The sequence below is a fragment of the Chrysochloris asiatica genome, unplaced genomic scaffold (genome assembly GCF_000296735.1).
Source record: "Chrysochloris asiatica unplaced genomic scaffold, ChrAsi1.0 scaffold00016, whole genome shotgun sequence".
NCBI classification, from domain to species: domain Eukaryota; kingdom Metazoa; phylum Chordata; class Mammalia; order Afrosoricida; family Chrysochloridae; genus Chrysochloris; species Chrysochloris asiatica.
Window position 1 is genome coordinate 7614643 of NW_006408534.1, and position 11277 is coordinate 7625919.

Here is an 11277-nt window from a genome sequence, read left to right on the forward strand (position 1 = left end):
CATTGTATAGTGTTTTGATACCTTTTATAATCATTTTTCTGAATTCCTTCTCAGGCATTTACAAAGTCTGCCCATCTTCCAGTATGGAGTGTAGGTCTCCTTCCAGCTCATTTGCCTCAGTCACTTTATCTTGTTTCTGAACATGTGCAGATTTGGTCATCTGCTTCTGTTTTAAGGGCATCTTCAGGGGTTATCTGTGGACTTAATACTTAGATGGGTATGTATTTTGGTATTTATTATGCTTTCTGAATGCCTCCAGGTAGCTATGATCAGGAAATGGGCTTCCCTTTTCACTCTTCTTCTTGAGAAGTTTCAAGATACCACTGTTGGTCATTTTGATGTAACTTAGGATTTAATTTTCGGCCTATTTCCTTTTTTGTCTGCTTTTCCCGCTCCACAATCCCTGTTCAGGCCTTTTTTCTAGTAGGAAAAAGTTCAGGGCCGGCTGTGGCCATTTGGTTTTAATTGGAAACTGTCTCTTTAAATTTTGAGGGGATCTGTGTGCATGCATAGTAGAACCCTCTGAGGGTTGGGCTGGGGTGCCCACTAGCTCAGGCACCCCTCTAGTCACCAGAATGGAGGTGCACAGATAGCAAGGGACCAATGAACAGATACCAAAAGAAAAGAATGTCCACACCTTTATCTCAGCGGTTCTGCCTGACGTCTCTGGCCGCTCCTAGATGGCAACTCCTGGAGCAGCTGAGCATAACCGGACTAGAAAGCAATAGATTTCTTGCTTCTGCCACAAATTCCCCCAGCTGTAAGCCTTCCAACCTTCTAGATATTCCTTTATATGTGGTTCAGAGTTCTGGGACCAGCCCCTGAGCCTGCTTGGTCAGGTATTTTGTGTTGTTGCTGGCAGAGCTCCTTTACTGCACGCCCACCCGATCCGCCATCTTGTTTGTTCTCCCCTCTGTAAGGTTTTTGCTGCTAAAAAATATTTAAAACTACTGTGTCAGGGAGACCTAGTTATACTAAAAGAAGGGCACAGGGTAGGGAAATCTCTGGCTAACCCTCCACTGGAATCCTCCAGATTAACGAGCTCAACAGACACTCAGTTTAACTTTGACCTTTCTGTAGTTCTCTGGAACATTTACTCTGATGACCACTTTTCCCCTTTGAAGACTCTTGTTTCTCAACTTTCATGCATTATTTTTTTCCCAGTGTGCCTTCTAGTTCTCTGGTTAGTTATTTTCAGATGTCTTCCTTGGGTTCACTTCCCCAGTACTTCCTCTCCTTACATGTCACTGTTTCCTAGGACACTGTCATTTACCTTTTCTGTTCTTTGGCCTTGTACAAACTCTTTGCCCAAAGCTGAGTGACTTTGGCAGCAAACCTGCTTGTCAAGTGGGGTGCCTCTAGGTACTTAAGTGGGAGAGGTAGCTTTGCTCACCCACCGATTTGGAGCTGAGGCTCATGGTGGAGTGGTATGTCTTATGGGTATTTTTCAGCAGCTGACTAGAATAACTGTGCCAGGAGCTTTTATAATTGGGAATTCTAACACATTATCTTCCCTAATAAGCCCCAGAAGCCTGAGTATGGTGTCTGAGTTCTGTGTGGCACTGCAATATGTAGAGAAGACTTTGGGAGGAGTATTTGGTGCTGTCATAACTTTTGGACCCACCCCGTCTTTAAGAAAAGAGCTCTGGTAGCGTAGTGGTTATGAGTCGGGCTGCTAACCTCAACATCAGAAGTTTGAAACTCCCACCTGTTCCATGGGAGAAAGATAAGGCTTTCTGCTCCTGTAAAGATTTACAGCCTTGGAAACCCTATGCAGGGTTGCTGTGAGACAGAACCAACTCCACTGCACATAACCACCTCCACCACCAATCTTTTAGAGCCAATCCAAGTTACTCCTCCTTTGTAATGTCTTCTCTAACTACAGGTCCAGACTGAGGTAAGTGTTCCTCCCTTGTGTTCCTCTATCTTAAGATTTATCATCAGTTATTTTAAATTATATAATTTTCTTTGCTGATTTTGTCATCTAAATTCCTTAAGGAGTTTATGTATTGTTAGACTTTGTATCTCTGTTCCTAGCACAGGGCCAGACACATAAAAGGCACCCAAGGAATGTTCTCAGAATGATTAAGGAAGTGTGTTGGGAGAGGTCTGAGATTTATTGAGGTGGCAGGAGTGAGGGTCAGAAAGACTGTAGTGTGGAAAACAAATGCCCCTTTGGATGTGGCCTCAGTCATACTTAACTCTAGCTGTTGTGAAAGAAGAAGAGCAAGGGTGGGAATCATGGGGAGAGCCCACAAAGGGGGATGAAATATGGTCAGTGAAGGGAGGTAAGTGCAGATGGCTGTGCCTCTGCACTAGCAGCTAAAACATCTAACTGAGGGGACAGGGAACAGCTTCTTTATTTTTTAACCAGAAAAAAAAAATTCAGAAAGATTTTAAATGAGATAAAGCTAAGAGCCAGTTAGAACCAGCACAGCATTACCACAACCACTACAAAGCTGTTATTGTTAAGTTGGTTCCGACTCATAGAAACACTGCATAGGGTTTCTGAGGAACAGTTGGTGGATTTGAACCACCATCCTTGTAGTTCACAGTCCAGTGCTGATCCTACAGCACCAGAAGAGCTTAAACTAGATTTCTGTATAAGAGAGCAAGACTCTGGAGTCCCAGCCCAGTGCCCTTTTTACAACATCACATAACAGTATAGATCATAATTGCCCTTTCTCACTTTGAACAGTGCCCTGAAGTCTTTACAGTAGTTTCCCCCAGCACTGCCTCCTGGTATGTGCACATGAATCCTCTGAAGAAGGTGGTGTTGATATGGTGAAAGCCATTTAACAAATGAAGGATCTGAGGCTTAGAGAGTTTAAGAGCCTTACTCATGCCCCAGGGCTAGAACTCTTCCTATTATACAGCTGCAGGCTCTTAGGTGAGACCTCGGGTTGAAGTGCCACCATCAAGTATTTAGAGATGATGTGCATGATGTGCCTGACAGGGCCGGTGGCTATTTGCAGATTCTACAATGAGACAAGAGAGACCTGACAAAGGACATCCAGAGGCGGAAGATACTGTAGGTTGGAGAGCAATTTCTGAGTCAATGAAATGTTAGAACAATTTAATATTAGATTAACAGGAGAATGGTGAGTTCCCTAAAGTCTTAATGTCTTCCAGTTGCACAGTTGAAGCAATTGGCCAAGGAAACTTTTGATTAGCTAGAGTTTTATGGAATGAAACATTTCCTGTGATGGTGTGTTTTTCTTTTCTTTTCCTCATTTTTTCTTTAAATCAAAGAGAAAAGAAATGAGTTTAAAAAGAGAAACAAGATAATCATAAGTGGGAGTGTTGTTTTTTTCCACTTATCTCATAGATGCTCTTATATTACATGATGTTGAGTCTTAATATGATAAGATTATCAACCTTATTGCAACATGTGATATTTTGTTTCTGGTTTGATGGCAAGATGGGCATTTTTCTTAGTCTCTGTATCATACTGGGTTAAAAGCACAGACTCTGGCCTCAGACTGTCTGGATTCAAATTTATGGAGCCTTGATCAGATTACTTAATCAGTGTGTGCCTTGAATATGTGCCTACCTTTTTGCCTTATTTAAGTATTATTTATTTAAATATGAAAGTATGAACTAATGTGGTGACTGGACTACAAACCACAAGGTCATCAATTCAAACCCACCAGCTGCCCCTTGGGAACCCTATAGAGTGTTTCCTATACAGTGACCCTCCACATCACTTAGCAACAACAATATGATCAATATAAGCACTTAGCATATAATAAGTAAAGTACTTAATAATAAAACTGATTATAAAATATATCAAAACACTTTACAATGGAGTTGAGAAAAATAAGGAAGAAGTCAGGGAAGCACTACAGAAACAATCAAATAAGATAGATAGAGCATTGGAAACAATTCAAAACCTACAGAAAGAGGTCCAGACAATTAATAATAGAATATCAGAAATGGATAATACACTGAAAGGGGAAAGGAGTAGAATTAAAGAGATGGAAGCCAGAGCTAGTGAAAGACAAATCTCTCAATACCACTAAGATAGAAGAACAAGCAGAAAAAAGGATAAACAAATCTGAAGAAGGTCTAAGATTCATGTTGGACAACACAAAGAGGAATAACTTAAGAATTATCGGCATTCAGGAACAAGAAGAATCATACAAATCCACAGAGGAGATAGTTGAAGAGCTCCTTGAAGAACATTTCCCTAACATTCTGAAAAGTGCAAGCATTCAAGAAGTTCAACAAACCCCAGGAAGGACAGACCCTAAAAGAAAATCACCAACACATGTAATAATCAAGCTTTCCAAAATCAAAGATAAGGACAGAATCCTAAAAGCAGCTAGGGAAAAGAGGAGTGCAACATACAAAGGCAAGCAAATCAGATTAAGCTCAGATGTCTCAACAGAAACCATGCAGACAAGAAGGCAATGGGAAGACATAAATAAAACCCTGAAAGAAAACAAACTGCCAAACAGAAACTAAGAGATTTTTCCAAAGCCAACCCTGCTATGAAAAATATCCTAAAGGAAGTTCTATGGACTGAGACCAACAAGAACAGACAACAACCAGAGATTGACGTATGTAGCAGCATCTCCCAGAACTCACTTGACAAATAGAAGAGTCTAGAACAGAATAAAACTATAAGAACAAATTCAGAGAATCTGGGAGGTCAGTCTATGATCAAAACAATTACATTGTGAAAGAAGGTAAACACAGAGGAACAGAAATCCAGGTGGTGAGAAGGTCAGGTAGATTACAGGATAAAATAGACTATCTTAAATGGAGGGCAAAGTTAATGGAATATTAGGTAACCACAATGGTTGGGTTAGGGTCGGGGGTTTAGGGAAAGGTGGAGCGAGGTGAAGATAGAGCACAGGTTAAGGGCAGAGACATCATAGTTCAGGTATTGGGGAGGGCAATACAAGAAGGGGGAGGAGGTAGAAGAACAAGGTAGATAGGGGAACACTGAGACAGGTTTGTATGTATAAGTGGGACAGAGGTAAATAGTGCTGCATGCTCAACTTGGAACAACAGGACTCTGTGATACAGGGATCTAGGTATAGTTTGAAGAGGGGAAATAATACTAAGATGCTTGACTTAAATAAATAATACTAAGATTAATATTGGTTTTCCTTGCCTACTATTGTAAAATAGACACTTGAGTGGGATAAAAAGGAATGTTGGGAAACATGATTAGAGAAAATTTGTAAGCCTGTCTTCAGCCTATAACTGATTGTAATACCTAAAAGGGGTTCTAGAACTTGCCCAGTGAAATAGGCTTTTTGCGGAGACTTTGCAGTATATAGGATCTTAGGTGGAATCCAGAACCTTCTGAGGTGGGACATTCCCACTAGCAAGGACAAGCAGACCAGGAACAGCTAGAGTGACAGAAGATACATCTTCAAAGAAAGATCACCTGGAAACACCCAATACAAAAATGTCAGCATGACTGGCTACTACAAGATTAAGCAAGCTGTTTGCCAGGAAGCCATCAAGGCAAGCAATCAAGTTCCTTCAGGACAAACTCCCCTCTAAGACTGACACTCAAAGGGAACACATGATCAGGCATGTAAGCTTGCTAGCGACTGCATTGGTTTACTGATGAGTGGAAGAGGGGGATAGGCAGCAATGAAGAAATGGGCTGAGTTCAATCACAGTCCATTGACTGCTGATGATCTAGAGATGAGAGAGAGAAGAGGAAAGGCTGGTTGGTCCAAAGTGTGGTGAGACCTGGGGACATCTGAGCCCATGGACAAGGATATAGCCACAAAGAGTTAGAGCTGAGAGTGAAGCATCCAGCTGACATGAAGTGAGGGGAAATGTAAAAGAACATCCAAACTTGTAGATAGTACCCATTTGACATAACCTTAATGGCTTGATAATCAGAACTCGACTAGAGGAAGATTTAAAAAAAATTTTTTTTGATAAAGGAAACAAAGGTAAATTGATACAATTTGATGAACTTGACCTATATTCATGAAGGTAGTAACTCTAAATACCAACAGAAGGAAAGGCGCCTTCACATCAAGTATCAATGCTATCCTCTCTATACACAGGGTAGATAGGGACAGGCAACTTAGACACTGACTACCTAAAATGAGGGGGTGATAAAGGCACAAAGTGACTGGCTTACAATATTTCAAGAGGGAGTTTAGTTTAAGAGTGTGTGTGAGAAGAAAGAGTCCCCACTGAATAGTTTTCATTTTATCTAGATGGGTCTGGTTAAAAGAGATGGAGATAAGATTCTTATGATTCAATAGTGAGTAATTGTTATCATGACTAATTGCGACTGTAAAGGTAATTGTAAAGGTAGAAGTTTTATAACAAAAATGGGGGAGTAGTAAATCTTACAGTCCAGAAACAAAGGACCCAAGGACCATCAAGGGAGAAGAGCACAAGCGGAATGAGGGACCTTATCCAGAGAAGCAGTGACGAGATGGGGGCAGAGACGGGGACATGGAGAGGGGGAGTGGTTGAGGACTCTAGTTTCATGGGAAGAGAAGGACTAAGAATTAGTGGCCAGGAGGCAGAATTGCAGAATGTGCCTTTTGGTGGTGTAAATTATTATATATGCCTGAGTGTTAAAAAAAAAAAAAAAAAAAAGAGCTAAAGTGAATGGAGAGCAATACTGTTAACTGATGGTACATGGAGGGGATTGTAATCATTGTAAGGAAACAAGGTGTATGATATGTTGAATGTAAAACTGATGATTTGCCCTGTAGACTTTTACTCAATACACAATCAAAACTTAAAGAAAAAAAAAATGTCTTTCATACCTTGGACATGTCAGGAAAGTCTAGTCCCTGAAGAATCATGCATGGTAAAGTAGAGGGTCAGTGGGAAAGAAGAAGACCCTCACTGAGATGGATTGACACAGTGGCAGCAACAATGGACTCAAAACATAACTACAATTGTGAGCATGGCACAGGACCAGGCAGTTTTGTTCTGTTGTACGTAGGGCTACTATGAATTGGATCTAACTTGATGGCACCAAACAAGAGCAACAACAATAATGTAATAATGTCTTATTTTTGCATATGTTGTTGTTCATATTAGGTGCCATTGAGTAGGCTCTGCTTCACAGAAACCCTATGCAGAGCAGAACTAAACTCTGCCCAGTCCTGTGCCATGCTCACAACTGTTACATTTGAACCCAATACCATGGCCATTGGGTCAGTCCATCATCTTGGGGTCTCTTCTTTTCACTGATGTTCTGCTTTAACAAGCATGATGTTCTTCTCCAGGCACTGGTCCTTCCTGTTAAGATGTTCGACATATGAGAGACGAAGTCTCACCATTCTGTCTTTTAAGTTGCTTTCTGGCTGTACTTCCAATACAGATTTGCTTTTTCTGGCAGTCCATGGTATTTTCAATATTCTTCTCTGGTAGCGTAGTGGTTACGAATCAGGCTGTGAGCCACAAGGTCAGCAGTTCGAAACTACCAGTGGTTCCGCGGGAGAAAGATGAGGCAGTCTGCTTCCGTAAAGATTTATAGCCTCGGACACCCTGTGTAGGGTTGCTATGAGTCGGAACCGACTCCACGGCACATAACAACAACGACAACGACTCCAACACCATAATAAAAATGCATAGATTCTTCTACAGTCTTCCTTATTCATTTCCAACATTCACATGCATTTGTGGTGATTGAATGTACCCTGGTTTGGGTCAGGCACAATTTAGTTCTCAAACTGATATCTTTGCTTTCTGACATTTCTAGATGTCTTGTGCAGCAGATTTGCCTAATGAAATGCGTTATTTGATTTTTTGGCTGCTACTTCCATGAGTATTGATTGTGGATCCAAGACAATTTAAGTCTTTGACAACTTCAGTCTTTCCTCCATTTATTTATTGGTCCAGTGGTGAGGACTTTTGTTGTCTTTACACTGAGATGCAATACACATACTGATAGCTGTAGTCTTTGATCATCATCAATAAGGATTTCAAGTCCTCTTCACTTCTAGCAAGTAAGGTTGTATCCTCTGCCTATCACAGGTTGTTGATGAATCTTTCAGTTCTAGTGCAATGCTCTTCTACATAAAATTTAGCTTCCCAGATTATTTGCTCAGCATACAGATTGAATAAGTATGGTGAAAGGATACAACCCTGACACACATCTTTGCTGATTTTAAACCATTTACTATCCACTTACTCTATTTGAACTACTGCCTCTTGGTCTATGTACAGAGCTCTCATGAGCACAATTAAGTGTTTTTGGAATACCCCTTCTTTGCCGTGTTATCCATAGTTTATCATGATTCACATAGTCAAAAGATTTTGCATAGACAGTAAACCACAAACATCTTTTTTTTATTTTCTCTGCTTTTAGTCAAGATTCATCGACTGTAAGCAATGACATCCCTCATTTAGTGTCTTCTTCTGACTCCAGCTTAAATTTCTGGCAATTCCCTGTTGATGTACTGGTGCAATTATTTTTGAAGTATCTTCAGCAAAATTTTACTTTCCTGTGAATTAATGATGCCATCCAGTGATATTTCTGCATTCCATTGTGTCCCCTTTATGAGATGGGCAAAAATATGGATCTCTTCCAATCAGTTGGCCAGGAAGCTGCTTTTCAAATTTCCTGGCATACATGAATGAGCATCTCCAGTGCTGCATGAGTTTGTCAAAATGTTTCCATTTGTATTCTGTCAATTTCTAAGCCTTGTTTTTGCCAATGCCTTCACTGCCCCTTGGACTTCTTCCTTCGATAGCATTGGTTCTTGATTATATGCTAGCTCTTGAAATGGTTGAACATTGACTATTGCTTTTTGATACACTGACTCTGTACATCTTCCATCTTCTTTTGATACTTTCTGCATCATTCAATACTTTGCACATAGAATTGTTCAATATTGCAAGTTGAGGTTTGCATTTTTTCTTCAGTTCTTTTAGCTGGAGAAATACTGAATGTATCCTTCCCTTTGGGTTTTGTAACTCCAAGTGTTTGTACTTTTCATTATAGTATTTAATTTTGTCCTCTCGAGCTGTCCTTTGAAATTTTCTTTTGAGCCCTTTTACTTCCTCATTTCTTCCATTCGGTTTAGATTCTGTTCAAGAGCAAGGTTCAGAGTCTCCTCTGACATCCATTTTAATATTTTCTTTCTTTCTTTTATTTTAAATGACCTCTTGCTTTCCACCTGGAGCAATAATATTCTTTTTTGTTTGTTTTTTTATTGAAGCATATAGGATGCTTTGTTTTGAATTATGTGATAGTTTACATGGGAGAACATTAGCTTCACATTGATCCCATCGTATATCGTTTCCTTGCCATGGCTACAATCCCCTCCATGCATCATTCACCAACCACAAGGTATATCCTGCTAGCCTGCCCCCTGCCCTGTCGTCAGCACACAGCCCCTCTCCGTCTCCGGGTCCAAAGTCCCCAGCCGCTCCATCTCTCCGCGTCGTCGTCTCTGCCTCCATCTCTGGCATCACCGCTTCCCTGGGTAGGATTCCGTTTTCCATTCTTCTCCCTTGATGGCCCCAGAGACCTCTGCCCCTAGACTGTAAAATTAATCCCTCCCCTCCCTTTGCTACAAAATGTGTACCTTTACATTTCCAGCCCTCACAATCAATCCTGAAAACAATTATTCACCATTGTATCACAAGAGACCTATCTGCATCTCCTTTCCTTGGCTCCGCCTAGACAGATTGGATACTACTCAGTGGAGATTCTACCTTGCTTCATGCCCTCTGGATCTAGGTTCCCTCTTGAAAGCTTGTAAGCCAGTCACTTCTTGCCTCTGTAACCCTCCCCCCTCCATTCTGGGTAGCCAGTGTCCAAGTTGCCTATCCCTGTCTTCTCCTTGTGTAATGGGGGTGAGAGTGGTCCTCACTGTGAAGACTTGTTCCCTCTTTTGAGCTACTGCTTCCATAGGTGTAGGTCAAGTTCATCAAATTGTATCAGATTATTCTTTTTTTCCTCTTCTTTCTTCTTCTGGTTGAGGATCACCCAGCCATTCAAGCCAGGTCAGGTGGGTATTATCTGCAAGTGTGGGTGTACTTATGCATGTGCCCTCTCTTCTTATCAGCTGGATGCTTCATTCTCCACTCTAGTTCTCTGTGGCTATGTCCCTGACTCTGGGCCCAAGAGTCTTGCCACACTGCTGGCCAACCAGGTCTCCAGCCAGGTTCACAGGAGTCCGTTGAATGTTGTAGAGTTTAGCTCACAGCTCCACTGCTGCCCTTCCTTCACTTCCCCCTATCGGCGACAAACCTGGTCACCAATCAGAGTTTGTGTTTCCATTGGGTCCCAGACTTTGAAGGAGGTTTGCCCTGAGAGGACCTGACCATTTGCCTTGATGGCTTCTGGGCGAGACACTTGTTTGTTCTTATAGTAATCAGTCAATCTGCCTGTATTTTGTATTTTTCCTGTCAGTCTTTCTTTCAGGAAGTATCTTCTGTTCTTCTGGCCACTCCTGGCTGGTTTGCTTGTCTTTTAAAGTGGAAATTTCCCCTCAGAAGATTCTGTTTAGGAATCCACCTATGGTCTTGTGTAATATGGAGACACCACAGGAAGCCTCCTTCACTGGGCACATTGTATCCCCATTTTAGGTATTCCAATCAGTTATAGGCACAAGATGGCCTTACAAGCTTTCTATGGTGATATTTCTGGCTATTCCTTTCTCTCCCCCTCCAGTGTCTATTTTATAGTGGTATGCCAGGGAAACCAACATTCAAAAGACAGCCAAGCATCTTAACATTGTTTACCCCCTTTTCCCCATTCCAACCATGTCTCAATCTCTGTATCCCATAACCTTGTTGTTGTTCCAGGGTTGTGCATATACCTCTAAAGGACATATTCTTCAAGTCTGCCTCCTGGCCACCAGCTCTTAGTCCCTCTCTTCTCATGAATCTAGAGTCCTCAGGTGCTCGCCCTCTCCATGACCCCATCTCTGTCTCTGTTTCTGGAGTCCCTGCTTCTCTGGATAAGGTCCTGCATTCTGCTTGTGCTCTTCTCCCTTGCTGGTCCTAGGGTCTTCTGTTTCTGGATTGTAAGATTAACCAATCCCCTGTTGTTGTTTTTAAATTTTTTTTTCTTAAATGTTTTATTGTGAATTATGTGATAGTTTACATGGGAGAACATTAGTTTTAGATTCATTCTATTGTATATCATCTCATTGCCATGGTTACAATCCCCTCCATGCAATCCTTCCCCCGTACCCCCCAGGTCTTCAGCACACAGTCGCTCTCCCTCTCTGGACCTAAAGTCTCCAGCTGCTCCATCGCTTCACGTCATCATCTCTGGCTCCATTTCAGACATCACTGCTTCTCTGGGTAGGGACCCGC